Source organism: Tamandua tetradactyla, chromosome 9 (genome assembly GCF_023851605.1).
Source record: "Tamandua tetradactyla isolate mTamTet1 chromosome 9, mTamTet1.pri, whole genome shotgun sequence".
Classification (NCBI taxonomy): domain Eukaryota; kingdom Metazoa; phylum Chordata; class Mammalia; order Pilosa; family Myrmecophagidae; genus Tamandua; species Tamandua tetradactyla.
Genome location: NC_135335.1, coordinates 83,549,532 through 83,576,049, shown reverse-complemented (window position 1 = coordinate 83,576,049; position 26,518 = coordinate 83,549,532). Strand labels below are relative to the sequence as shown.

Here is a 26,518-nt window from a genome sequence, read left to right as displayed (position 1 = left end):
GCATGATTTACTCACTGTTCTTCATTGACTAGTTATTTGTTGAGCATCTACTCTGTGTTGAGAAGTGTTTGATGCAAAACTGCTGAAAGTTCCTCCTGTCATTGGCCTGGGATTCCAGTGGGGGAGAGTGAATAAACTGGTAAATACTGCACTATATTTAATAAGTATTTCATAAATGCAATGAAGAAAAATAAGAGAGGTAAGAAGAGTAGGGAAAACCAGGGTGGGGGTATTTTACATTTTAGATTAGGTGGCCAGGGAAGGACATCAGAAGTGTATGTGTGTTTTTGTTGGGTTTACACAGTTTTGAATGTACTATTATACAATGTTGGATTCTGCTCATTTTCTTAAGTATTTCATTATTATTAGCTCTTTGTAAATAACAGTTTTAATGGCTGCAAAAAATGCTGTAAAGGGCTTGAGGCCATGGTATAATTAAAGTTAAAAAATACCTTTGGTTATTGCTTTTACCCCACTTTATCCCTTCTATCTCAATTACTGTGATTGATCTATGGCTTCACATTTTTCCAATATTTGAGTTTTCTTTGTGACCTGATGCATATTTCATAGACATTTGAATGGATGTGTGTTCTCTGTTTGTTCCTTAGGATACAGCCTGAGAAGTGGAATTGCTGGTTTTAAAACATGCACAGTTAAAATCTTAATACACGATTCAGTGATTCAGTGGTAGACTGCTCACCTTCCATTAGGGAGAGCTGGGTTCAATTCCCGGTCCATTCACTTCCCTCTCCAAAAAAGAAATCTTAACATACAATTCAAAATCAAACTCCAGAAAGTTTATATTAATATAATATATTTATGAAATAAATTAAAACACCATTTTATCCATATCTTTATCAAGTTAACTTGCTAGATCTAAAACTTATATCACAATATTATTTAAATTTGCACTTCTTTCATATGTGTGATTGTGGTTTATATTTCTTCTTTTATGAATTGCTTTTGGATTGTTAAAATAAAAGCTTGTAAATACTGTGTCACATAGAATCTTCTCTATGTAGTAGGACTATATAGAGAGACTATATAAAACATCTACACAGTCTCTATAGTCTTCTGTATATGAGTATATATAAGATATAACAAATGCTATGAGGAAACATAAAGGAGGCAAAAGGGATGGGGAGTGACAGGGTGGGGGTAGGGGGCTTATATTTTTATTAGGTTGCAGGGAAAATTTTTTTAGGTGATATTGAAAGTATATATATGTCTAGGAGTGAGGAATGAGAGCAGAATTTGAGAGCTGGGACATGTTGTAGTATCATTTTAATCAAGCCATCTCTGAGACTAATGCAGAGCTGACTCTGGTTAGACCTTTACATTTTTCTCAATTTAATTTTCAGACAAGTTTGTGAAACTTTTTTTTTTGAAACATCCTTCTATTACCAAGAATACCCATATGAAACAATGGTTGTATAATCAATGATAGGTAGACTTATTTGGAATTCCTAATTTGGCCTGGAAGAAGTTGAATCATAGGCAGTTGGAGCTATTTTTTTTTCTCTCCCTCATACAGCGTTTAAGTTACAAATAAATGAATGGTGTGAAAGGATCCAGCATATCCCTAAAATTTCCCAGTAAGTTCCTGGAGGGTTGAAACTCGATTGTAATGGGATCTCTTAGAATTCAGATTTTACTCTACTCAGTTAAAAGTTGGAAACAAGGACACAGTATGTAAAGCTTTAATACCCTTGAGTTCAAACAGACTGTTCTAGTAAGGTCTTGTGTTTAAAACAATGAGCTCATGTTGCCCAAAGATGTACTTTTGCCAGAGGGATTGTCATATTACAAAAAAGAAACCACCCACCATCCTTAGTCGTGAGGTTATTTGAAAAGAAACTATTAGTGGAACTATTCTGATTTGTAGCCAAGCAAGTTACTGTGATTATTAAACTGAAAATGACAGAAGGACATACATATATCTTACTTGTAGATTCATGTATATCGTTTTATTTGCCTTTGACTGTACCCTCTTGGGGGTGGCAGAGCAAGAAATTATACTTTTCATTTTCAGCTGCAAAGCCTGAAACCCAAGAGATTCCATGACTTGGATAAAGTCATGTGATTGGGCAGTTCTTCATTGCTAGACCTTTCAGTGTTTCCTTTTCGTTCCTTACATTCCACCTATGTGCCCAAATCATATATTATGATTGCTAGAAAGACAGCTAAATATGTTAAAGTTGTCTGTTTCTAATTTTCTTTCCCTCTAGAAAGAGAATTACATTTTGGCTTTAATATACTTGGCATTTTCTTCTGAGTATTTTTGCTGATTTTGGTATATTTCTTGGATCTGAGAGGAACACACAGAATCGCTGTATATAATTGATGCATGCTAAATAAAATGGCCTCATTTTAAGTTTTTTTTGAGTCTTGATTCTGGACCAAGTAGCTAAAGTTTATAGGGAATAAGGTTGGCCCTTTCCATCAATCCCAGGGACAAGCTTTCATTTAGGTTTAGGTGATGTTTATTTAGAGCCTTCCATCTCAATTATAGCTGGCACTGCCCTCCCTTTTGCACTAGAACTGTATAACCATATTGTATTAGTTTCCTGTTGCTGAGGTAACAAATTACTGCAGATGTGGCTTAACACAAATTTTATTATTGTACAGTTTTGTGGGCTTTACTGGGCCAAAATGATGATGTTAGCAGGGCTGCTTTCCTTCTGGAGACTCCAAGGGAGAATCCATTTCTTTGCTTCTTCCAGCATCTAAAGGCCACCTGCATTCATTGGCTCAGGGCCCCATCTTCCATCATCAAAGTCAGAGTATGGGGCCGAGTTTGTTTATACTGTGATCTATCATGTTTTCTATCTTTTACATCTTTCTTCCACCTATAATGACCCTTTTGATTGTATATTCCAGGAAAATCTCCCTATCTCAAGGTCAGCTATTGACAGCCTCAATTTCCCCTTGTTATGTAAACTAACATACTTACAGTTCCAGGGATTAAGATGTGGCTATCTTTGGGGATCATCATTCTGCCTACCATAAATATGTCATCCTATTTTCTAATTGTCTCCATCTTAGCAACTTTCATTTTAGCTTATAACAATTTGTACACTTTCTTATGGTACTGAATGTTCTTGAGCATGATAATAAGTCAGGCTCCATTATCCCAGAAGGAACTTTTGAACCAAATAAATTATAGCTAAAGCCCACATATGCTATGAAAGAAAAGACACGGACATTGAAAACCTTTTAAATTATTTAGAATAATAACATTAAATTACAAGCCCTGTAAAATGAACATATGTTGTGCCCAATAATTATATATTATATTTTCATGTGCCTAAAATTTAAAGCAAGCAAAAATGCATTCTATTGCATTATTTAAATATGATTGAAAACTAATATCTTGGCAAATGAACATCCATAAAATACATAGTTACTGAGAATTTTCCCTTTTTATGGTTCATAAGGGCTTTTGAAATAGTGATTTTGATAACACCAAAGCTTCCAAAAGCTTAATGATGTTTTTTTTTCCCCTGTAGCAAGCTGTTATATTCAAAATCACTGCTCTGGCTTTAGAAATCTGCTTTTCAAAAATTATCTACAGTTATTTTTTTGCCATTAAGTGGCATGCCCATTTGTTGGTAAGCAATTGCATGAGAAAAGGAAGTGAAATTGGAAAGGGAAATTTGGAGCCTGATTGATGAACATTACAACCTACCTGTGTAACATGAGACCTACCTGTCTAATCCCATCCTGGGCTGTGCTCTTGTTTATGAACTGTCATCTGCACAAATGGCTGTGCCACCAGGACATTTTATTCTTACATCTTTTAAAAAATTTTTAACAAAATGCATGCCCAATATATCCCCATTGATTTATCCATTGACTAGGAACATTCATCATCCTGAATCAATATCAATTTATTTCATGTGATTTCCACTTTCCATTTTCATAGATTTGAAAGAAGTACATGTTTTGTTTTCTTGCTTTTTACCCCTTGCTCCTGTTCAGGCTTTTGTCTTTTCCTTTTCCAACTTTCTTTATTATTTTATTTTCCCTTCTTTTCTTTTCCCAAGTAGTTTTCTTTTTCCTTTCTCTTTCTTCCTGTCTGTCCTGTACTTGAACCCCTGCTCCCTCCTCTTTCCTGTTGTCAATTATTTCACCTGAGAACCTGTAGTTAACAGTGTAATTGAACAAGCTGATGACTGGATATTAGGAACAGACTATATTTTTAAAGCACTTAAATTAAAATCATTCTTCTCAAATAAGAAAAGTCCCCAAAGCATCACAATATATCTGTGCATATCACATAATATCCTTAAGTATTTAAACATGTGCTACCACTTAACCAATTTAATTTACAGAAGACTAATCAAGTATTTTACTACACTCTCAGGTTATATAAACAATACATGCTAATGTAGAGATTTGAAAACTACAGAAAAGTCCAAAGAGGGAAGTAAAAAATTGCTTGTAATCTAATCAAAGAAAAGCACAAGCAGATGTTTTAAAAATAACTTTAACTTTATTATAAATATATATATATATATATAATGTGGCAAATTCAGAAAGTTCAGCAAAAGTATACATTAGAAAATGAACATCATCCAATTATCCAGGGACAACTCTATTGCAACACAGTTGGAATAATTTGAACATACAATTTTGTATTTTTTCACTTAATTTTATATAATTGTATCAGTTAGAGTTCTCTAGAGAAACAGGATCAACAGGAAATATCTGTAAATATAAAATTTACAAAAGCGTCCCATGTAACCATGGGAACATAGAGTCCAAAATCTGTAGAGCAGACTGTGAAGCTGATGACTCCGATGGAGGGTCTGGACAAACTCCACAGGAGAGGATCGGCGGCCAAAGCAGGAAGAGAGAGAGTGTCTCTTCTGAATCCTCCTTAAAAGGCTTCCCGTGATTAGATGAAGCATCACTCATTGCAGAAGACACTCCCCTTGACTGGTTACAAATGAAATCAGCTGTGGATGCAGCCAAGGTGATCATGATTTAATTCTATGAAATATCCTCATAGCAACAGACAGGCCAGTACTTGCCCAACCAGACAAATGGGTACCACAATCTGGCCAAGTTGACACATGAACCTGACCATGACAATAATGAATCTTTTTCTTTATCATAAAAAACCTAAGAAATATTTTATGTTCTGCATCATAACCCACTATGTAGATCTGACAATATATTTCCCCATAAAAATTATTGGTTATTATTATTCACCATTTATAAATAATGCAGAATGAAAATCTTAGTATACAAAATTGTTCTATTTTGAAAGCTGCCAGAATGTGATATACCGGATATACGGAATGCTTTTAAAAGGGAGAATTTATTAAGTTGTAAGTTTACAGTTCTAAGGCTGTGAATATGTTCAAAGTAAGGCAAAACTATAAAAATGTACAAATAAAAGCATCTAGGGAAAGATACGTTGGTTTAAGAAGGCCGATGATGTTTGGGGCTTCTCTCTCAGCTGGAAAGGCACATGGTGACGTCTGCTACCTTTCTCTCTAGGCTTCTTCAATGACTTCCCAGGGACTCTGTCTATTCTGGTGGCTCTGTTGGTTCTAAAGCTTTTTCCAAAATGGTTCCCTCTTAAAGGGCTCCAGTAAACAACCCCACCTTGAATGGGTGGAGACACATTCCATGGACACCATCTAATTAAAAGTTACCACTCACAAATGGGTGGATCATGTCTCCATGGAAACAATCAGAAAGATCTCACCCAACAATACTGAATGTGGATTAAAGGACATAGTTTTCTGGGGTACATAATAGCTTCAAACCTGCACATTTCACCCTTTGGACCCCCAAAAGACTCGTTCTTCCCAAATGCAAAATACATTAATTCCATAACAATATCAGAAAGCCTTAAACCATTTCAGTAACAATACAAATAAAATACAAAGCCAGAAACAATACAAAATCCCATGAAATTCAGCTGCAGGTATAGTCTGTCCTAAGGCGAAATTCTCCTCTCACTCTGGACCTGTAAAATTCAGAAGAAGCTACCTGATGCCAATATACAAAAGATGAATGGTCATTTGATGTATATATATATATACCCATTTCCAAAGTGAGGAATTGGAAGGAACACAGGGGTCACTGGACCCATACAGTTCTGGAAATCTGCATGGCAAGTGCCATTAGATTTCAAAGTCTGAGAATCATTTATCCTCGGGGCTTTAGAAAGTAGCAGTCCCACCCTTTCTAAGGACAAACACAGTGTCCTGGCTGTCTCCAAATGCAACCTTGGGGGACATTGGAGAGACTACATTTTTCTTGGCTCCACCCTCTTCAAGCATTGGGCCTGCACCTGGGCTCTCTGTCATCTCCAGGCACACGCTTAACCCCTCTATGTGGTGGCAGTCAGGCTCTCCCCAATCCCCAAGAAATGTGCTCCACCCTCTCCAAGGCCTGAGGCGGTACAAGTCCTCCTGAGCAAGGAGTGTGAAAGCTACTGGGTGATATCCAAGAAATGGCATGGCTATAAAAGGGAAAACTTACTAAGTTGCAAGCTTACAGTCCTAAGGTCATGAAAATGTCCAAATTAAGGCAAGGCTGTAAAAATATCCAAATATCCCCCTCCACCTATGGAGCAAACTCACCCTCCTCAAGTGCTCGGGTGGGTCAGCCCTCCTGGCCTGAGGTTTCTTGGCTTCAGACCTTAGCTTCCGTGGTTCTGCTTCTGAAGTTATTTTTCATCCAATTTGTCCATTTTCTGTCCCTTTTAGTCCAGACTGGCTGTGGATCCATTTATACAGAACCCACAATACTCCTGTTGGTCTTCTATGTAATAAGCAATAATCATAACCACCAGACAATAGGACTTTCCACAACTCCTTCTTGGATAACTCCATCTCCAATTCTTGCCTTTTCTGAAATGGCTGATTAGTTTCATGCTTGGCTGAGTCCTCATGTGGGGCACTACTCTCTGGGGTCTCCATTTCTGGAAGCCCAGAATTTTCCAGACTATCAATTCCTGGTTTCTTTATACCCAAGAGTTCTGTTCTCAACTTAACCTCTTTCCTGTCGTATTTTACTATAAGCTGTAAGGAGAAACGAGGCTGCACTTTTCAATTTAATTTGGAAATCTCTTCTGCTAAATATCCAAGTTCTGGCTTTTAAAATCTGCCTTCCATCTAAAGCCAGCAGTCAATTTTGCCAGATTCTTTATCACTTTAAAACAAATGTGCATCATTTCTGCCCAATTTGAAATAATGTGCATCATTTCTGTTTAAGGCCTTATCAGAAATATCTTTAGAGTCCACATTTCTACCAACAGTCTCTTCAACGCATCCTAGGCCTTTTCTATCAAGTGCCTCACATCTCTTCCAGAATCTTCCCCTTATCCATTTATAAAACTGTTCTAACATGTTTGGTATTTGCAAACTGCAGCATCCCACTCTCAGTTCCAAAATCTGTTCTAATTTGAAAGCTGCTGGAATGCGATATACCAGAGATGACATGGCTCTTAAAAGGGAGAAGTTGCTAAGTTGCAAGTTTACAGTTCTAAGGCTATGAAAATGTCCAAATTAAGGCAAGCCTATAAAAATATCCAAATTAAGGCATCCAGGGAAAGATACCTTGGTTCAAGAAGGCCCATTGTGTTTGGGATTTCTCTCTCAGCTAGAAAGGCACATGACAACGTCTGCTAGCTTTCTCTCTAAGCTTCTTCAATGGCCTCCTGGGGGCTCTGTCAGTTCTGTTGGCTCTATTGTTTCTGGTAGCTCTTTTGGTTCTAAAGCTTTTTCCAAAATAGTTACCTCTTAAAGGACTCCAGTAAGCAACCCCACCTTGAATGGCTGAAGACACATCTCCATGGAAACTATCTAATCAAAAGTTATCACCCACAATAGTTCAGTGGATAGAATGCCTGCCTTTCATGCGGGAAATCTGGGTTTGATTCCCGGACCATGCAACTCCCCCCCAAAAAAGTTACCACCCACAATTGGGTGGGTCACATCTCCATGGAAACAATCAGATAGATCATACTCAGCAATATTGAATGAGGATTAAAGGACATGGCTTTTTGGGGGTACATAATAGCTTCAAACTGGCACAAACTTAGTTCCATAGAACTTGGTTTTTGGATCAGTTCTTTTGGGAATATTTTTATGAGTGAGTTTGGGGTCAAAAGTATGCATTTCTGAGGCTCTTGGAATGCATTTTCCTGAAAGGCAGAAGTTGTCCTCATTTCCCATAAGGGGAATGAGAGTGTCTCTCCAACCATCATATTATGACGTGGCCATATAGACAAAGTGGATCTAGTTTTAACCAGATATGTAAAGTTAATTGCACAGTTTTACTGAGGAGGAATTTTTAAGTTCCATTCCCAGATTTTAATACTGATGAAAAGAAAAAAAAATGATAGTTTGTATTTTTTAAACTTAAGTTTTGATTTTTTTTAAACATGGTTTTAGATTTATGGAAAAGTTCCAAAGATAGTACATAGGGTTTTCATATACCAGGCGCCCAGTTTCCCATATTATTAACATTTTATGGTACTGTAGTCTTATTTCTCTTAATTAAGGAACCGACACTGGCACATTACTATCAACTAAAACTCATACTTTACTTGGATTTCAGTGGGTTTTCCTCTAGTGTCCTTTTTCTGTCCCAAAACCCCTTCCAGGATCACATTTCATTTAGCACTCATTTCTCCTTAGCCTCCCCTGGTCTGGAACTGCTTCTCTGATTTCCCTTATTTTCAATGGCTTTGACAGCTTCCTGAGTGCTGGTCAAGTATTTTGTAGAATGTCCCTAAATTTGGGTATGTTTGATGTTTTTTTCATAATCAGTCTGCAGTTATGGGTTTCGGGGAAAAAGACCACAGGGGTGGAATGCCATTCTCATGGCATTATATTAAGGGTACATGCTATCAACGTGACTTAGCACTGATGATGTTAACCTCAGTCACCTGGCTAAGGCCGTGTTTGCCATCTTTCTCTACTGTAAAACTATTTCCCCCTCCCTTTCGATTCTCTGTTCTATGGAACTAAGTCATTAAATGCAGCCTACACTAAACACAGGGTTGGCATGGGAGGGGTTAAGTTCCACTTCCTGGAGAGAAGAGTATTTACATAAATTGTTTGGAATTCTTTTGCACAGGAGGAGAGGTATTTTTGTAATTTAACCTTATACATGTCACATAAGTTTTTTTTGTATTTTAACCTTATATTGTCATATAGAGATCATCTCTGGCAAATGTTTTTGAAATAACTGTTTCTTTCATTTGTAAATGAAATATATATCAGATGTGGCAAATTCTAAGGAATTACAGAAAAAGCATAAAAGAGAAGATATCCATCATCTTGGTATTTACTACTCAATAATCCTGATTTTTTGTGTGTGTGACATAAAAGTGTTACAATATATTGACCAATTTATATTCATTCCAGAAATATATGTCATTCACAATTAGAAGATTAAATATAGTAATTCATGATAGAAATTAAAGGAAAAATATTATAGGATCATTGCCGTGGATGCAGAAAATATTTCTTTTACAACAAAGTACTCATTCATATTGAAAAATTTTAGCAAAGAAAACAAGTTAAAATCCTTATTCTGACAAAAGTAAACTAAAAAATAAATTATATTTCGGCCTCAGAGAAATTATTATATGCCTATTATAAGCAACCTTTGTTAGGGAACCAACTGCGAGGTCAATAATTCTTGATCATACATTTGTGCTTTGCTGAACAATTACTATCCATTAGTAATTTGAGGAGGCCGTGCGTTATATGTCAGGCTGGCATCTGCAATCAGGCCCACTCATCTCCGTGAACACTGCCTTCATCAGGAGGGTCACTGAAAAGGTCTCAAATGGTGGGTGGGTCAACTTCAGCTGTCCTCCTGGGTGCTTTGGAAAGTTCTCTGGAACTCATTGTACACTTTCCAGAATTGAGTAAATTAATTGTGCTATTTAGATTTTGACAAGGTTGCTATGTTGTTTTCATATTTAACTATTCTATTATTAGGGATTTTAATGTGCTGTACCATTTATGAGCTTACTATTGTGAATTATTTGGAAGCATACACATTTTAAAATGATAAATTAAAGCAGACATAAACTTATTTTTCCATGTTTAAAAAAGGGAAAAATTAATGTTATATACTGAAAAGGTTTAACTCATTGTCTACTTAGGTCAGTTAAAAATATGTCTAATTTAATTATCTTTACTTTCAATGTTTCTGAAACCATCAGAAAAATTTTAAAATGACAGATTGAGCAATATGCTTCCTCTCCTTCCTAACAATAGCAGAGAGTAGGAGAGGAACATCTTAGAATATGGATTTTGAGCTACAGCCTAAAGGGTGCACACTGGTGAGATATGGACAAGAAGAAAAATGGTTCTCCCTGCTGGATTCCAGGAGGGCTTGGGACTCAAAGAAGCCAGATACATGGAGGATAGAGGCATGGAGCTGAAAACAGAATGGCCACCTGCTTCTTCCAACTCAGGCAGAATTATGGCAGGCAGACATCTATCCTTTAAGCAGGAATTCATCTCCTCTGCAGGAATTAAGTTATCCAAGGAAAAGAGACCTTTGAGTTCTGGCATTTGGGAAGTCTGTAGCCATAAATAACAGATACTGCATCCCCACTTGAACATTCAAAAGCCCTGCATCCATATGCAGAGTGCCTTGCTACCTCTCATAATAAGATAAGCAAGATAAGCAAGGACATCAAAATATTTTAGGAAAAATATTTAACATGAAAGAGGGAAAGCAAGGTTAATAAATGGAAAAACTGACTTTGGAGAAAACAAGTAATGCAAGAATCAGAAAGGAATGTAACAAATAAGCAAACCTCAGCAGCTTTATATAGTGTTCTTAGAATTATTCTAGAATAAATTTTGCCCTGGCATGTTGGATTTAAAAAGAACAGACTGCAAGAACAAGGAAAGCAATGCAATAAGGAAATAAAGGTGTTATTAGTTAAAGTCCTCTAGGAAAACGGAACTGACAGGATATGTATATATGTGACTATTATGAGATTTTTTAAATAGGAATTGACTAATATGACTATGGGGATGGGCACACCTGAGTTCTGTAGAATAAGCTGCAAGCTGGAAATTTTGATGAAGATTTTCTCTGAATAGTGCAAGAGAAGCTGCCTGGCTGAAGTTGAGATGGGAATTTTCCCTTCTCTTCCAGGTTCTGTTGACCTTCAGCTTCTTGCTTCCCCTGGTTTTATTTCTGTATCTGTCTAGGTTTCGTTCTGCTTATAAAGGACTCCAGTAATAGGATTAAGATTCATCCTGGGCTACATTTACACTGAAGTAACATCATCTAATGGTCCTACTTACAATGGGTTCATGCCATTTTCTGGGGTACATATAGCTCAAATTACCACAAAAGGTCAGTAGAAAGGTCCAAGAAAAGCAAAAGCTGTACTAGAAAGGAAGTAAAGGCATAGCATACTACTTGCCTTTGTATTGATCCACATTTACATTCAAAATATTTTAAAGCTGTATGGCATTGATGTTGGCCAGCAAGTTGTATTAATGCATACTGTCTTTACACTGTTTTCATAATATAGATGCTCTATATTTGTTTGGCTGAAGTAATAATATTGGAAGAGTGGGAGAGGGGTGATGTTAGGGGGCTAAATCCTCATCTGTCATATCAAGCACAGTAATTCAGATAATGTCTTAAACTGATAAAAAGAATATGACAATGTGTTATAGAAATATAAAGATAACTTCCGGAAAAACATGGTGAAACAGTGGAAAGTAGTTACCTCTATGGAATGGGAGGAGTAGAACAAAAGGTTATTGCTTTTCATCCTGCAATGAATTCCACCTTTTAAACCAAGTGCATGTGCTACATTTGAAATTATTTTTAAAAATGCCTTGTTATATAACAACTATTGGGAATTGAATCATGTCCCTCACAAAAGGCATGCTCAGGTCCCAATCCCTGCTCCTGTGTGTGTGAACCCATTTGTAAATAGGATCTTTGAAGATGTTATTAATTCTGGTGTGCAAACTAAATGAACTTGAGTGTTAATCCAATATGGCTAAAGGAAACCGGACTCCAAAAGAGAAACCATGGGATAAGCAAGAAGCTGTAAGTCAACAGAGCTAGAAGAGACGGAGGATGCCTCCATGTGCATCACCCTATGATGGAAAAGGCAAGGAACCCCAAAGGTTGCTGGGCAACCTGAAGATACCAGCCTTGAGAGGAAGCAAGTCTTCCAGTCTTAGAAACCGTCAGCCAATAAATTCCTGTTGGTATGCAGACCCATTATATTGTTTGTTTTAGCAGCTAGGAAACTAAAACCACAGCCAAATGCAATGTATGAAACTTGATTAGATTCTGAATTAGGAAACAAACAAACAAATAGCTATAAAAGACGATGTGGAAAATTTGAACATGGAATTGATATTGGATTATATTGTGGAATTATTACTTTGTTTTAAGTGAGGTAATGGACCTGTGGTTTTACAGAAAAAAAGGCTGTCTTCCTAAGACATGTATGCTAAAATATTTAAGACTGAATTGCCCCAATGTCTGCAAATTGCCTTCAAATGGGTCAGCATATGTATAAATCAAAGGTGACAAAATATTAATCTTTGTCAAATCTAGGTCTGGGGATATGGGTGCTTATCATAGTATTCGCCCCATTTTAGGTACTTTTGAAAAATTTCCAAATAAAATGTTGGGAAAAGAAAAAAATCATTCATCTCTACTCTTTTAAATCAACCTTTCTTCTGCAGTTTAACATCAGGCACCGCCTGCCATGTTTGCAGAGGCTTTAGCTGTTTGTAGGGAGCTGGTTTGGTGTGTAGTCCTTTCATATGCAAAACAGCACTGCCATAAAGTATTAACAAGCTGTCTACACTCTCATGCTGAGGAAGTGGTAACAATGGCAGGAAAGTTGTACTCTGATGAGGAATAAAATATCTAATCACGTCAGGACCTTTTTTAGGGAAAAAAAATCATGAAACTCCAAGGGGCAAAGACGTTCAGTGCACTCTCTCTGCAATGTTGTCATGGTATATTTTCTTCCATTCTGAAACCCATTTCTATGGAGAAAATAGATCTTTTTGTTAAGCCGTAGCAAAGGTATTATAAGTCTTCACTAGATCAAATTTTTGCCCTATCAAGTTCTTCCCTGAAAAATTTCCTTCTTCTGGAGGAAAAGTGCATTTTTCCCATCACTTCATTTCCCCAACGCTGGTGGTCTTGGAATGCTGGATTCTTAATGCTCAATTCTGAGGTCATGTTTCAAGAGAGGTATTGATAAGCTCTAGTATGTTCCAAGGAGAATGACCAGACTGCTGAAGGATCAGTGCAATAGGAAATGACAAATAGTTGAAGGGAATAAGGGCATTTACACTGAAAAGAAATGTATTAATGGCACAAGGAGAATGTCATCCAGTGTATTTAAATAGATAATATGTATGTATTGATCCAGAGGACAGAATTAAGATGATGAGTCAATAGAGACACAGATTTTTAACTTCATAAAGAGAAGAGGTTCTAATAATTAAAATAGTTTGGTAATAGGTGGATGGCTTGAGAAATAGTCTTTCCACACTGGAAGTGCACTTGAGGATGTGGGTAAGTGGACTTGAAGAAGCAGTTCTGGTATCAACTGGAAAATTGAACCCTTGATGAGTCTTGTGATGCTAAGATTCACAGATGGCATTCACCTTGGCCCTGTTCCTTTTGCTGAGAACGTGTTTCCAAGCCATTGTTCAATGTCCTTATAATTCTGTGTTTCAAGCTTCCAACAGAGGAGGAAAATCACCTTGGTGACCATAGCAACAGCCTTGTCTGGCTGCTGTGCTCCTCCCACACCCCATGTGAGGGCTCGTTGCCCATCAGGGTAGCAGGAGACGGGCCAGGGCCACACTCTTCACAGCACAGGAGGGCTTTGCATCCTTGCAGCGGTGGATTGTTTCCAGTTTGAAAATGATGACCTGCTGGGGGGCATCACAGAAAATACTGCTTGTGTCATGGCTAAATCGGCCCTAGTGGCTTTTTGCTCCCTATGGGAGAAAGTGCTCTCACTTCTGTGAAGCCATTTCTCTCTCATTGTTCTCCCTAATAACATGTTTCCCAGGCTTCCAGTGTGCTAGCATTTTTTTTCCCTCCTTTTAGTTGGACATCTGTTTTCTGGTGAAATGAAGCAAGCATTGCTGCATACATAGAGAGACCAAAAGAAAAAAAAAATGCAATGACTATAGAAACTCTGATAAGCAGAAAACATTTCTGATCGATTAATGGGAGAGGAAGATGTTCCAAATGACTACTAATCTCTCTCATCTCTCAGGTTGCTTAGGACTAGAAAAACCAATTCGTAAGGCAGTGCCAACTAGGAAGCTCTGACCCCCTGTCCCTTGGGGCAGTGTTGGTGAGTTCTTACTGAGTTTTTTTTTTGGCTGTCATAGTATCTCTTAGGTAATACTTCTTGATTTTGTTGGCTTACATACAATATATGGTTCAAGGTGTGACAAACATTTCTTTTTTAATTTTTGGCAAAAATATGTTCTATGGGGTACCTTAGCCTTTGTGTCAGGCTGGCCTTTTTCATTTTCTTCTGGATATGAAGTGATTTCATGTATATTTCACATTTCAAATCCAAAATATTTATTCAATTAGGGTATCTACTTGCTGGAATATTTTTAAGCTTTTTTTTTTTCCTTATCAATTACCTTGATGTACCAGGCTGTTGTGGTCCTCTCCACAAACCTCAAATAGAGGAGGAAATTTCTCAAAAACTGGAGTCAACAATGGGCATTCTAGAAAATTCTTCTGACTGAGTAGAACTAAGTATGTAATGGGCACCATGACTGTATTTCCCTAAAATACTGGCTGGGAGGGAGGTGGAAGTTAAAAAGCAGTCAAATACCAGGTGATAGAAGAGTGCAGTGTTTGCTGAAGTATGGTAATATCCATATCAGAAATCCCAGGAGGCTGCTAAAGGGCGGATTGCTGCTTATCACAGTAGATTGACTGAATCAGAGTCTCTGGGTGAAGTTCCTGGAAATAAGGAGGAAGCCAGGACTTTAGCCTACACAGTTGAACTAGAGACCTGGAAATTAAGTCTATTGAAGATTTCAGCCTTAATTCATTTGAGGAATTCCCAGATTGGGAATTGGGTTTGATTCTTCCTGAGAGAGGCACTGAACATCACCTCCCAGGATGAGGAATTGCCTGGGATATGTTGGAGGTTTGATTAGAGGCCTCAGCTATTGCTTCCAGCCCTCAGACTTCATCAAAAAGAAGGAAAGTGAAATTATCAATTCTGCCTCTCTCTTCTAAATTCTTCCAGCTACCATTGATCCTCTTCTAGTTAGTGTAGTTTCAGCCAGCCTTGCTTTAAATAAGAAAAGGCCTTTCTATAGAAGATGATGAAGAATTCTCACCCAATCCCTGCTCACTAGTGAGAACCAAACTTCACCGTCAGGAACAAGTTGCTTCTGTGTCCATGAGGAGAGAGACTTTGAGTTGATTCTTCCCAAGACCTTGGGTATAGGCTGTGTGTATCTTTCTCTCATCCTCTCCTTCTCCCACCAGTAACTGAATCTGGAGCATGATTTTAGGGTGTTTTAGTGTGTCCCATAATTGAGGTCCCAACTCTTGGCTCTGCCAACTCAGGGTCTGACAGATCTTCCTTTCTTGCTTCCTCTCCTCTCAACCCTTGCCATCAGATCCTACCTACCATATCCCTCAGCTAACACTTTGTCCTTCCTTCTTTTGCCCAGAATCTTAAAGATACTGATGTGTGGCAATTTTAGTTGTTGTATTTGAGGGAACCCCTCACATATCCACACATATGCCTCCCCTGCTCTAGTTGTCAGGCATACCTACAGCAAATCTTTAGCTGAGAACAGTTCACTCCATTGTCTGCCCACCCTCCACTTCCCATAACTGTTCAGCTAAAGGACTGATGATTTCATCCTTTTGCCCAGAGCATAGGCTCTTTTTCCCAGTCCAGTTTATGCTCACTGCCACTCCCTGGTATTCCTCCTGTTGGGGTAGATAAGCAGCATCTCTGTCTGGTGCTGAGAAGGACAAGTTCCACCAGTGTAGCAGATCATAGCTTTTAAAAATATGCCTCTGTGAATTTCTATAAAACTTTTACTTCTGACCCAGGCTTCTTAGATGCCTTTGGCTATTACATTGGCTGGTAGCTAAAATTTATTGGGCACTGACTATGTGTCAGATGCTCATCTAAGTACTTCACATTGATTAATTTAATCTACATGACAACTTGTAATAAATTACTTAATAAGTTGCTGTCACCATATACTTGAGTTACCCGGGGCTGCTATACTGATCACACCAAACTAGTTGGCTGAAAACAACACAAATGCATTCTCTTACATTCCAGAGGCCAGAAAACTGGAATCAAGGTCTTGGCTCCTTCTGGAATCACTGAGGGAGAACCTGTTCCATGCTTCTTTCCTAACTTATGGTGGCACTGGCCATCCTTGGCATTCTGTGGTTTTGTAGACATGTCACTCCAATCTCTGCCTCCTATTTCACATCACGTTCCCTGTGTCTCTTTGGGTCCTTTTCTGTCTCTTACATGAATATTCTCATTAAATTTAGGGCCCACCTTAATCCAGCTTGATCTCACCTCAATCTTTACTGTAATTACATCTGCAAAGACCCTTTCCCAGGTTAGGTCACATTCTGAGTTTCCACGTATATATAAATTTGGGAGAGAACAATATTCAGCCCACTAAGTGCCTCGTAGTTTTAGATGAAGAAACCGAGACCCAGAGAAGTTGTTACTTGCCCCTAGAAGGTAAATTGAGGCAACCAGACTCAAGATTTCTCACTTTCACTGCTTTTTTGGTGAATGATGCTGTGATAAAATGATCTTTCATTGAGTACCTACCATATACCAAGACCTCCACTAGGCTTTTTCCACGCAGTGTCTCTAATTGTCATAACCCTGCAAGTGAAGATTGTTGGGGCTTAATACATTAGATAATTTGATGCAGAGCATGCAGCTCATGTCGTTTCTATGACCACCTTGTCATAATTTTTTGATCTGACATTATTCTGGAACCCATTTCATCAACTTTTCAATGAAGGGTATTTTTTCCATGTCTTGAACTCTGAACTGCCAGCCAGTCAGCAGGGTAGAATCTTTTGGGTATCAGGGTCACGTGAGGCTCCTCTGAAAAGCATCTGTAGTTTGATGCTTTACGGGCATCAGAGGGGGATGGGGTTTCAAGGAATCCGTCCGGAAGTAGAACCTGATTTCCAATTCTGTGTGATGAGAGCTGCAGTCCCCAGCTGCTTCTGGGACACCCAGACTCACTCTGATCTGGCTTGGGACAGTGGCACTTCCCTCACACAGACCTTCTCGGCCAAATCCGCTCTTGGTGATTCAGTTTAATTTTGGTGATTATTGAATTTTTTATATAGAATTACTTGCATTTATTCTCCAAAATCTGTGTGTAGTTTATTGATATTCCCAAGTTGGCTCCTGATTCACTTGCTTTTTTTTTTTTTTTTTCATACATGGGCAGGCACCAGGAATCGAACCCGGGTCCTCGGGCATGGCAGGCAAGCACTCTTACCTACCAAGCCACCATGGCCCACCCTGATTCACTTGCTTTTGAAAAATTATTTGTTATAGTGAGCTGAGTCATATTTTTGCTGTTTATTTCTCTCCCATGGCAAGTCCTCAAATTTGCCTCGCTTTGCAGCTAAGAGGCTGCATGATAAATATGCTTATTTATCACTGTCCTTCACTAGCCAGCCAGTCTTTAAAGATGAACAATCCAGCATGATGGCCACTGGCTACCTATGGCTATCTAAGTTTAAGGTAAAGTTTAATGAAATTAAAAATTCAGTTGCTCAGTTGCATCAGCCACCTTTCAAGAGCTCAATAGCCACAGGTACCTGGTGGCTTCCAAATTAGACAGCACAGATATAGAATATCATCATCACAGGAGGTTGTGTTAGCACAGCTTCTAGGAATTAGATACCAGACCTTCTGTATCATTATATCCCGACACCTGCCTGGCATGTGGTCTATCAGGGAAATGCACCAGAGAATGCCTCCTTGGCTTAAGCCTGGATCTCTTTAAGCCATATGAATTATTAACACTACTAAGATTAATTTGCAAAATCTTCATGAATAATTAGCCATACCAGTTCTTCTCTGTTGTGTTCAGGCAGCCCTTGGAATCATAGCAGGGTGTGTATGTGTGGGTGGGGAGTATGGTAGTGGAGGTACCTGGGGCAATTTTCCCAGTATTCTCAGCTCTCTTTATTCTGAAGCTTCTATCATCCCTTGATTCCTACCGACCTGCAATCCTGGCTTTGCATTAAATGAAGAAAATTTGTTTTGCCTCCTGCAAATCAGCAACAGGAAAGTTACTGAGTCTGGGAGCTTGACAGTCTTTAGGACTGTGCCAAGCAGTATGGAGATTATAGATCTTCAAACTGCTTTCTTTGACCTCAAAGAATATTCACCCTCATTAACCTCTGTCTTCTCTGAACCACAGCACTGGATCTACAGTGCCTAGGAATGTGCCCGGCACGTGGACACCAGGTGTAGTGATGAAGGGGTCTTTGAATCAGAACTGGAGGTCTGCTCTAGACTCAGTTTTGCAAGAAGCTTCTGTGACATTCTCTCTTTCTTTGTCTGTCTCTCTTCTATATTCACTCTATTTATAAAGGCCTCCCAAAATAGAATTAAGATCTATCCTGAATAAGGTGAGTCACACCATAACTGAAGTAGACTCATCAGAAGGTCCTATTTGCAATGGGTGTACACTGCAGGAATGGATTAAGTTTAAAAACATGTTTTTCTGGGGTATGTACAACTTCAAGCCACCATACTCCACCTCCTGGACCCCTTAAAGACATGTTTTTTCTATATGTATAATACATTATATGATATTTCCAAAGTCTTAAGTCATTTTAATGTTAGTGCTTAGTATAAAGTCTCATCAAAATTGGTTATAGGTATGGTCTGTCTTGGGGCACAATTCTCCTCCTTCTGCAGATCTGTAAAACTTAATAAACAAGATATCTGTTTCCAGTATACAATGGAAGAAAAGTCATAGGATAACTGTTCCCATTTCCATAGGGAGAAATTCAAAAGAAATTAGGGGTCAAGGGTCCCAAACAATTTGGAAACCTTACAGGGCATTTTCCATTAGAATTCAAGGTATGAGAGTCATCTATGGAACAATGTTTTGTTCTCCAGGCAGTCCCAACCCTTCCAAGGGTTTGCACAGCAGATATGCTCTCCCCAACGTTGGGGTGAAAGGTCCACCCTTTGCAAGCATCAGGATTGTAGCTAGGCTATCCTGAATGGTGGCACACAGGTTCCAGCCTCATCAAGTCTTCTAGTTTGCTAGCTGCCAGAATGCAATATACCAGAAACGGAATGGCTTTTAAAAAGGGGAATTTGATAAGTTGCTACTTTACAGTCCTAAGGCTGAGAAAACGTCCCAATTAAAGCAAGTCTATAGAAATGTCCAATCAAAGACATCCAGGGAAAGATACCTTGGTTCAAGAAGGCTGATGAAGTTTAGGGTTTCTCTCTCAAGTGGAAGGGCACATGGCAAAAACAGAGTTTCTCTCTCATATGGAAAGGCACATGGTGGACATGGTCAGGGTTTCTCTCTCATCTGGAAGGGCACATGGTGAGCACAGCATCATCTGCTAGCTTCTTCTCCTGGCTTCCTGTTTCATTAAGCTCCCTGAGAGGCATTTTCCTTCTTCATCTCAAAAGGTCGCTGGTTGGTGGACTCTCTGCTTCGTGGTGCTGCAGCATTCTCTGCTCTCTCCAAATCTCTTTCATTCTCCAAAATGTTTCTTCTTTTATAAGACTCCAAAAACTTGTCAAGACCCACCCAAATGGGTGAAGACATGTCGTCACCTAATCCAGCTTAACAACCACTCTTGATTAAATCACATCTCCAGGGAGATGATCTGATTATAGTTTCAAACATACAGTATTGAATAGGGATTTTTCTGCCCTTATGAAATGAGATTTAGATTAAAACATGACTTTTCTAGGAGACATGCATTCTTTCAAACCAGCCCATCAAGCATTGGGATGATGGCCAGGCTCTCCATAATCTTCAGGGCACAAGCTTTACCCTCTCTGAAGAGTGAGGCTGCAGCACTCTTCTTAAACAACAGGGCAGAATGTCCACCCTCTCCAAACACCAGGGCAGACTCATCCTTTCCAAACATACAGGTGGGCCTCCTCCCCTGACCCAGGAAGATATTTTTGATCCAGACCTCAGCTTCCATGGTGTGACAGTTTGAAGCTGTATGTACACCAGAAAAGACCATGTTCAGAAAAGATCAGGTAATCCATTCCTGTGGATTAGATTTATTGTAGGTGGGACCTTTTGCTTACTGTATTAGTCAGGCTTCTCTAGGGAAACAGAACCAACAGGAGTTATCTATAAATATGAGATTATATAAAAGTGTCTCGCACAACTGTGGGGATGCACAAGTCCAAATTCCCTAAGGCAGGCTATAAACTGACAGTGCCAATGGTATTCTTAAATGGATCCCTCAGGAGAGGCTGTCTGGCTGAAGTGGAGAGAGATATTCTCTCTTCTGACTTCTTCTTTGAAACCTTCAACTGATTAGACTAACCATTGCTAATTGCAGAAGACACTCCCCTTGGCCAACTGCAGATACAGTCAGCCATGGATGCAGTCAACATGTTGACGATTTAGTAAACCAGCCTTCTGGTTTATTAACCTGCCGTGAAATAACCTGCAGTAATGCTTAGATCGATGCTTGCTTGGCCAGACAACTGAGCACCATCATTTGGCTGATTTGACACATGAAGCCAATCTTAACAATTAAATTATTTCAGTTAAGATGTGACCCACCTCATTCAAGTTGGGTTTTAATCCTCTAACTGGAGTCCTTTGTAAGAAGATAAATGACACATCAAAGAAAGAGAAACACACAGAGAAACTAAGAGAGAAAATCCAGAGGCTACAGGCAATGAAACCCAGGAGAGAAGGACCAGCAGATGCTGCCATGTGCTTTCCCCTGTGACAGAGGAGTCCCACATCACCAGCAGCCTTTCTTCAGGAAGAAGGTATCGTCCTCTTGCTGCCTAGATTTGAACATTTTTCATGGCCTTAGAACTTTAAACTTATAAGTTAATAAATCCCCATTGTAAAAGCCAACTCATTTCTGGTATATTGCATTTTGTCATCTTTAGCAGACTAAAATACATGGTTATGCCCTTGAGGTGATTTTTCCTCAGCCTGTCCCTTTTTCACTCCTTTTTAGTTCAGGCTGGCAGTGGCTCCATTCATACCAATCTCACAAAAAAGCTTGTTGTTTTCATATGTAGTTCACAGGAGTCCAAACTATCAGACAGGAGGACTTCCCACAAATCCTTCCTAGATGACTACGTTTCTAATCTTGACTTGCACTGAAATGGCTAACTAGGTCCATGTTCAGTTAAACCCTCACATGGAACACTATTTACTGGGGACTTGTTTTCCAGAATCTCAGAATTTTCCAGACCATCAATTTCTCATTTCTTTGTGCTAAGGAGTTCAGTTCTCAGTTTATCCCTTAACTCTCACATTTGACTATAAGCAGCAAAAAGAAACCATACTGAACACACTTGGCTTGGAAATGTCTTCAGCTCACTGCCTTCCATTTCTGCCATCCATTCAACATCAGAACTCATTTTTTCCAAGTTCTCTGCCACTTTAAAGCAGGGTTGCCTTTCCTCCAGTTACCAATAACCCATTCAGCATTTTCATCTAAAGTCTCATCAGAAGTACCTTTAGCATCCATATTTCTATGGACAGCCTCTTCAAAACAATCTTTTCCTTTTTTATCAAGCACCTCACAAATCTTCCAGCTTCTACCCATTACCCGATTCCAAAGCCATTTCCACGTTGTTGGTATTTGCAATAGCAGAACTCCACTCTGCTGGTACAAACATCTGTTTTAGTTTCCTAGGCTACTCAAAAGCAGAGACCATGGAATGGGTTGGCTTAAACACCGGGAATTTATTAGCTTACAGTTTGAAGCCAGGAAAATGTCCAACTCAAGGTATCAAGCTTTCCTCCCAAAGACCAGTTGCCATGGAGATCCTTGACTTGGTTGCCACCTGGCAAGGCACATGGTGGAGTCTTCTGGTCTCCCTTCTCTTTTGGGTTTTGTTGCTTTTAGCTTCTTGATTCCATGGCAGTTTCTCTCTCTCTCTCTCCCTCTCTTTCTCTGTCTCCCTGCCTCATTCTGTTTATAAAGAATTCCAGTAATAAGATTAAGACCCATCCTGCATGAGGTGGGCCATACCTTAACTGAAGTAACCTCATCAAAAGGTCCAACTTACAATGGATTTGCACCCACAGGAATGGATTACCTTTAGGAACATGTTTTTCCAGTGTAACAAACAGCTTCAAACCACAATGGCCCTGTAAGCACTAAACCCCTTTCAACCCAAACCCCTTTCAACCCAAAACTGCTTTTAGGGCTTTGGTGCCCCCCTTTCTATTGTATGTGCATCCATCTTGCCTTCCTGTCTCAGTTGTGAAGAATGAGGGAAGGGGTAAATATCCTTCTTAGAGCTCTTAGCACAGGGCTGACCATACAATAATAGTCCATTTGAGTGATTTGGAGACGGGATTTTATCACCTTTCCTATTTGTATATAATGGGGAACAAATGGTATCTCACCCAGAGATCTTTGCGCAATAATGGGGTGCCTTGTGTATTTCTTTATGCCAAACCAGTTTTTTTGTTTGTTTGTTTTCTGTTCTTGGTTTCAGAATATGTTGATTATGTTGTCTTCATCACCAGGAAAAAAACAGATTGATCTTGTAATGTCCTGGATTTTCAAATGACAAGAAATTCCTTTCCAGGGCAGGCTGCTGATGAGTTTGGACAGCACTATTTTATTGCAGACTTCAGGGGACACTATTCACCTTTTTCTCATGTGGCGAGCACCTTTCCCCTACCATGTTCCCTGCTGAGTTCTACAATACTGGGCCCTGAATGCTAGAGTTGATTTAGTAATTTTTCTTATGTCTTTTCAAATACTATTGGTTCTTTCTTTTTGGTCTATTAGGTGTTACCTGTGGTTAATCCTAAAAACATGACAGTATAAATTAGGTGACTCTTCACAGTCTCTAAGCCCTATGATTCTAGAACACTTTATTCTCAAATTCCTTATAAGATTCTATCAGTTTCCCACCAGACCACAAACTGAAGTTTAAAGTCAGATATATCAAGTGACAAATACTTTGCTAGGAGTTGAAGGGAGAAAGGAGAATTTGTAGACAACTCTTCTTAATCTGAAGTTCTTGGAAGAAAACAAATTAGTTGAGAGAATTTGTGACAGTCCTTTCCCACACTTCCTCAGCAGAGACCAGTGGAGGTTCAATGCCAACTGACTCACAGCAAAGGATATCAGCTCTTTGTCTCATCTTCACCATCTTGACTTACTTGATGAGTAGGAAGCATTATGAAAAGTCTAATCCAGTGCATCTTGGGAAATCTACCATGTTAACATTGTTCAATCCTCAACGCTTGAAATGATCTAGTAGACATTATTTTGTGTCAAGTAATGTTTCCTGTAAAAAAATTAAGGATGTGTATAAAACTAATTTATGGGGTAAAAAGACTATGCAATGATCACTCTCGGGGGTTAGTATTGATTTGGAGAGGAAATAGGGAATTTCTGCTTTGCTGCAATGTTCTATTTCTCCATGTGCTTGCTTCCTTTCTAGAAGATTAATGGGGCTTTACGGTTATGATTTGCACATATTTCTGAATGTTTATAATGCTTCAAAATAAAATTTATTTAAAACATTTTTTTTTAGTTTTTTTAATTTTATTTTTTTAAATACCAAAAAACACAAAGCAAATACAAACATCCCTATTTTGATCATTCTGTTCTACATATATAATCAGTAATTCACAATATCATCACATAGCTGCATATTCATCATCATAATCATTTCTTGAAACATTTGCATCTATTTAGAAAAAGAAATAAAATGAAAACAGAAAAAAATTTATACATAGCATACCCCTTACCCCTCCCTTTCATTGATCACTAGCATTTCAGACTACATTTATTTTAACATTTGTTCCACCTATTATTTATTTTTATTCCATATAGTCTATTCATCTGTTGACAAGGTAGATAAAAGGAGCATCAGACACAAAGTTTTCACAATCACACAGTCACATTGTGAAAGCTATATCATTATTCAAAAAGTTAGCTTTGGGAAGCATTCACAGATATTTATAACTTAATTAAAACAAGTAGGTGAATTTATTTCCAAGAGTTAGCAGTGTGCTGAGAGTACTAGGTACCAAGAGGTGGAAGAGTAGAAGACAGCAGAGGCGAATGCAGCCAATTTGTCTTCTTTGAGGGTCAGCCCAGGGCTCATTCTGCCCATGTTGTACTGGGTACGACATACAGCCCTGAGGGAATTGGACAGATGCACTTTTTGCTCAGTCCTTTCTCATTCTTCCTTCAAAGCTATAAGGAAGGGGAACAAGTTATACGCAAGACTGGAATGAAGAGTGACTTCTTTGGTTCAAATACAGAACTGGTAATAGAAGAAGTTGTTTCTCGTGGGCGGTTAGCTTCAGGAAATGCATGGAAAGCCAGTCTTTCCTTTGGAAAGCAAAGTGCAGATGATGACTTCTGGCATGACCTGTCTCCAGTTAGATGAGAAGAGATCAATAAACATTGGCCCCTGGGTAACAGATGTATGAAACTCTGCGCTTATGAGTTGGGAGAGAGGATGTGAAGAGCTCAGCTAGGAAATTTTCCCAGCTCACCTTCCTCACAACCAGGGGGTATCTCTTCATCCCCTCTTTAGGACTCTCACATAGAGTCCAAGGGTCAACAGCCCTACATGCAGGTGAGCAATTCTCTTGCTTCCCCTCAAGCTAGAGAGCCACTCACCTTTCCTAGGTCTCCATCTGGCTTCTGAAGAGTATTTAGGTTGAATAGGGGATCTCTGGATGCATGCTGGTAGGTGTCATAGAGGTCAGTGCCTGCCTTATAGAGACAAAGAATGCAAATAGAAAACTCTTACTTGGCTTGAGGTTCTCTCATTCATGCTGTTTGTGAAATATTTATTGTGTTCTCAACTGGAGTCCCACCTGTTTCTTCTGTACCACCAGGGTCCAGTGTTTTGCGACTGAGGAAATATTAATAGATTTTTCTTCTTAGTGTTTTTTTTTTAATCTTTCTCAAAGGACTCAGAATTGGAGTCATGATAATTGCACAAAAGGCCCCCAAACCTAGTCATCCCCGAGGAGTCCTTCTTTTTGTTTTGTTTCCATGGAAGAATTGCGCTTCATTAGCAACAGGTGCTTATTCTCCCTGTGCACCTGGTCTCTGTCTCCCAGTAGAAAAGGAATGAAAATGCAGCATTGCACAGCATCTCTATTTCCTGCTATTTTATTGCAGATACCTCCCTCTGGACCCTGTTGGTTCGTCCTGTGTGGAAAGATTTCTTCTGTAAAATACTGAGAAAAACAAATCATCACATGGGAAATTTAGGTCTAAAAGCAAATTTCACGTCTGACATCACTGCTCTTAGAGTTAAAATATTACCACCCTACATTTGTATAATGGTCTGCATGGGACTTGTATAAGCTTCATCTCGTTTAATTTTCATAACAGCTCTATAAAGTAGTAGGCATTTCCCGTATTTTACAGATAAGAACATTGTGGCTCAAAAAGATTGTATGATCTACTCAAGGTCACACAGCTATTCTTAGGCCTCCCAGTAAAGTGCTCTCTGTTTCTATCCTTCTTGTTATTAAATAAAATTTAAGGTCAATAATCAGAATAGAAATCCACTTGCTAGATTTATATTAAGATCTAGTTTTATAGTTAGCTACAATGATACAAAAAATGTGAAAAGACATCCAAATAAAGGACTGTCCAATAGAGAACAGCCTCCTTCTTTCATGAGTCCCTCTTATCTCTTGGGGCTGCTCAGGTACTCTTCAAACTCACCTGCAGAGCAGAGCAGTCCTGAGTTACTGAATTCTGGTGAAGGAAGCTGAACTTTGGAAGCCTTTCACAGACTCCCACCACGTCCAATGTTTCCAGATTTACTTTTGCAGACAACATTCAGTGAACTACTAATTCAACTCTGGAGACCACAAAATAATGACATAAAATCAGATCTCTAGAAAAAGCATAAAGATAGGTAAGGCTGTGAGTTTTATGTATATGAACCCATTTAATCTCCACAGCCACCCAGGATTATTCCCACTAAAAAAAAAAAGCAAAAAAAAAAACTGAATGCTAAAAACTTAAAACTAAAGCATAGCAAGTAATTTACCTACAATTACAGAGCTAATAAATGGAATAGCTAGTGTTTGTACTCAGTCTAATTCCGGAGTCTGAGCTTGACTAGTTCAATACAATGCCTCCCAAGTAGGTTGTCTAGGACACAGCCTTTGTTTTGTAACTGCTGAATGGATATCCTGAGAGTTAATTCCATCCTAGGAGATCACTAGGTAGTGCAGTTTTCTAAGCACCTCAAATGGTCAGTAAG

The 26,518-nt window shown here is 38.8% G+C and overlaps 1 protein-coding gene across 2 annotated transcripts in view; it reads left to right on the top strand.

Annotated features, from left to right (window-relative positions):
- The window catches only part of ADAMTS12 (ADAM metallopeptidase with thrombospondin type 1 motif 12), a 415,156-nt gene that overhangs the window by 114,580 nt on the left and 274,058 nt on the right, over positions 1-26,518 (top strand). The gene's annotated exons all lie outside the window — the stretch shown is intronic.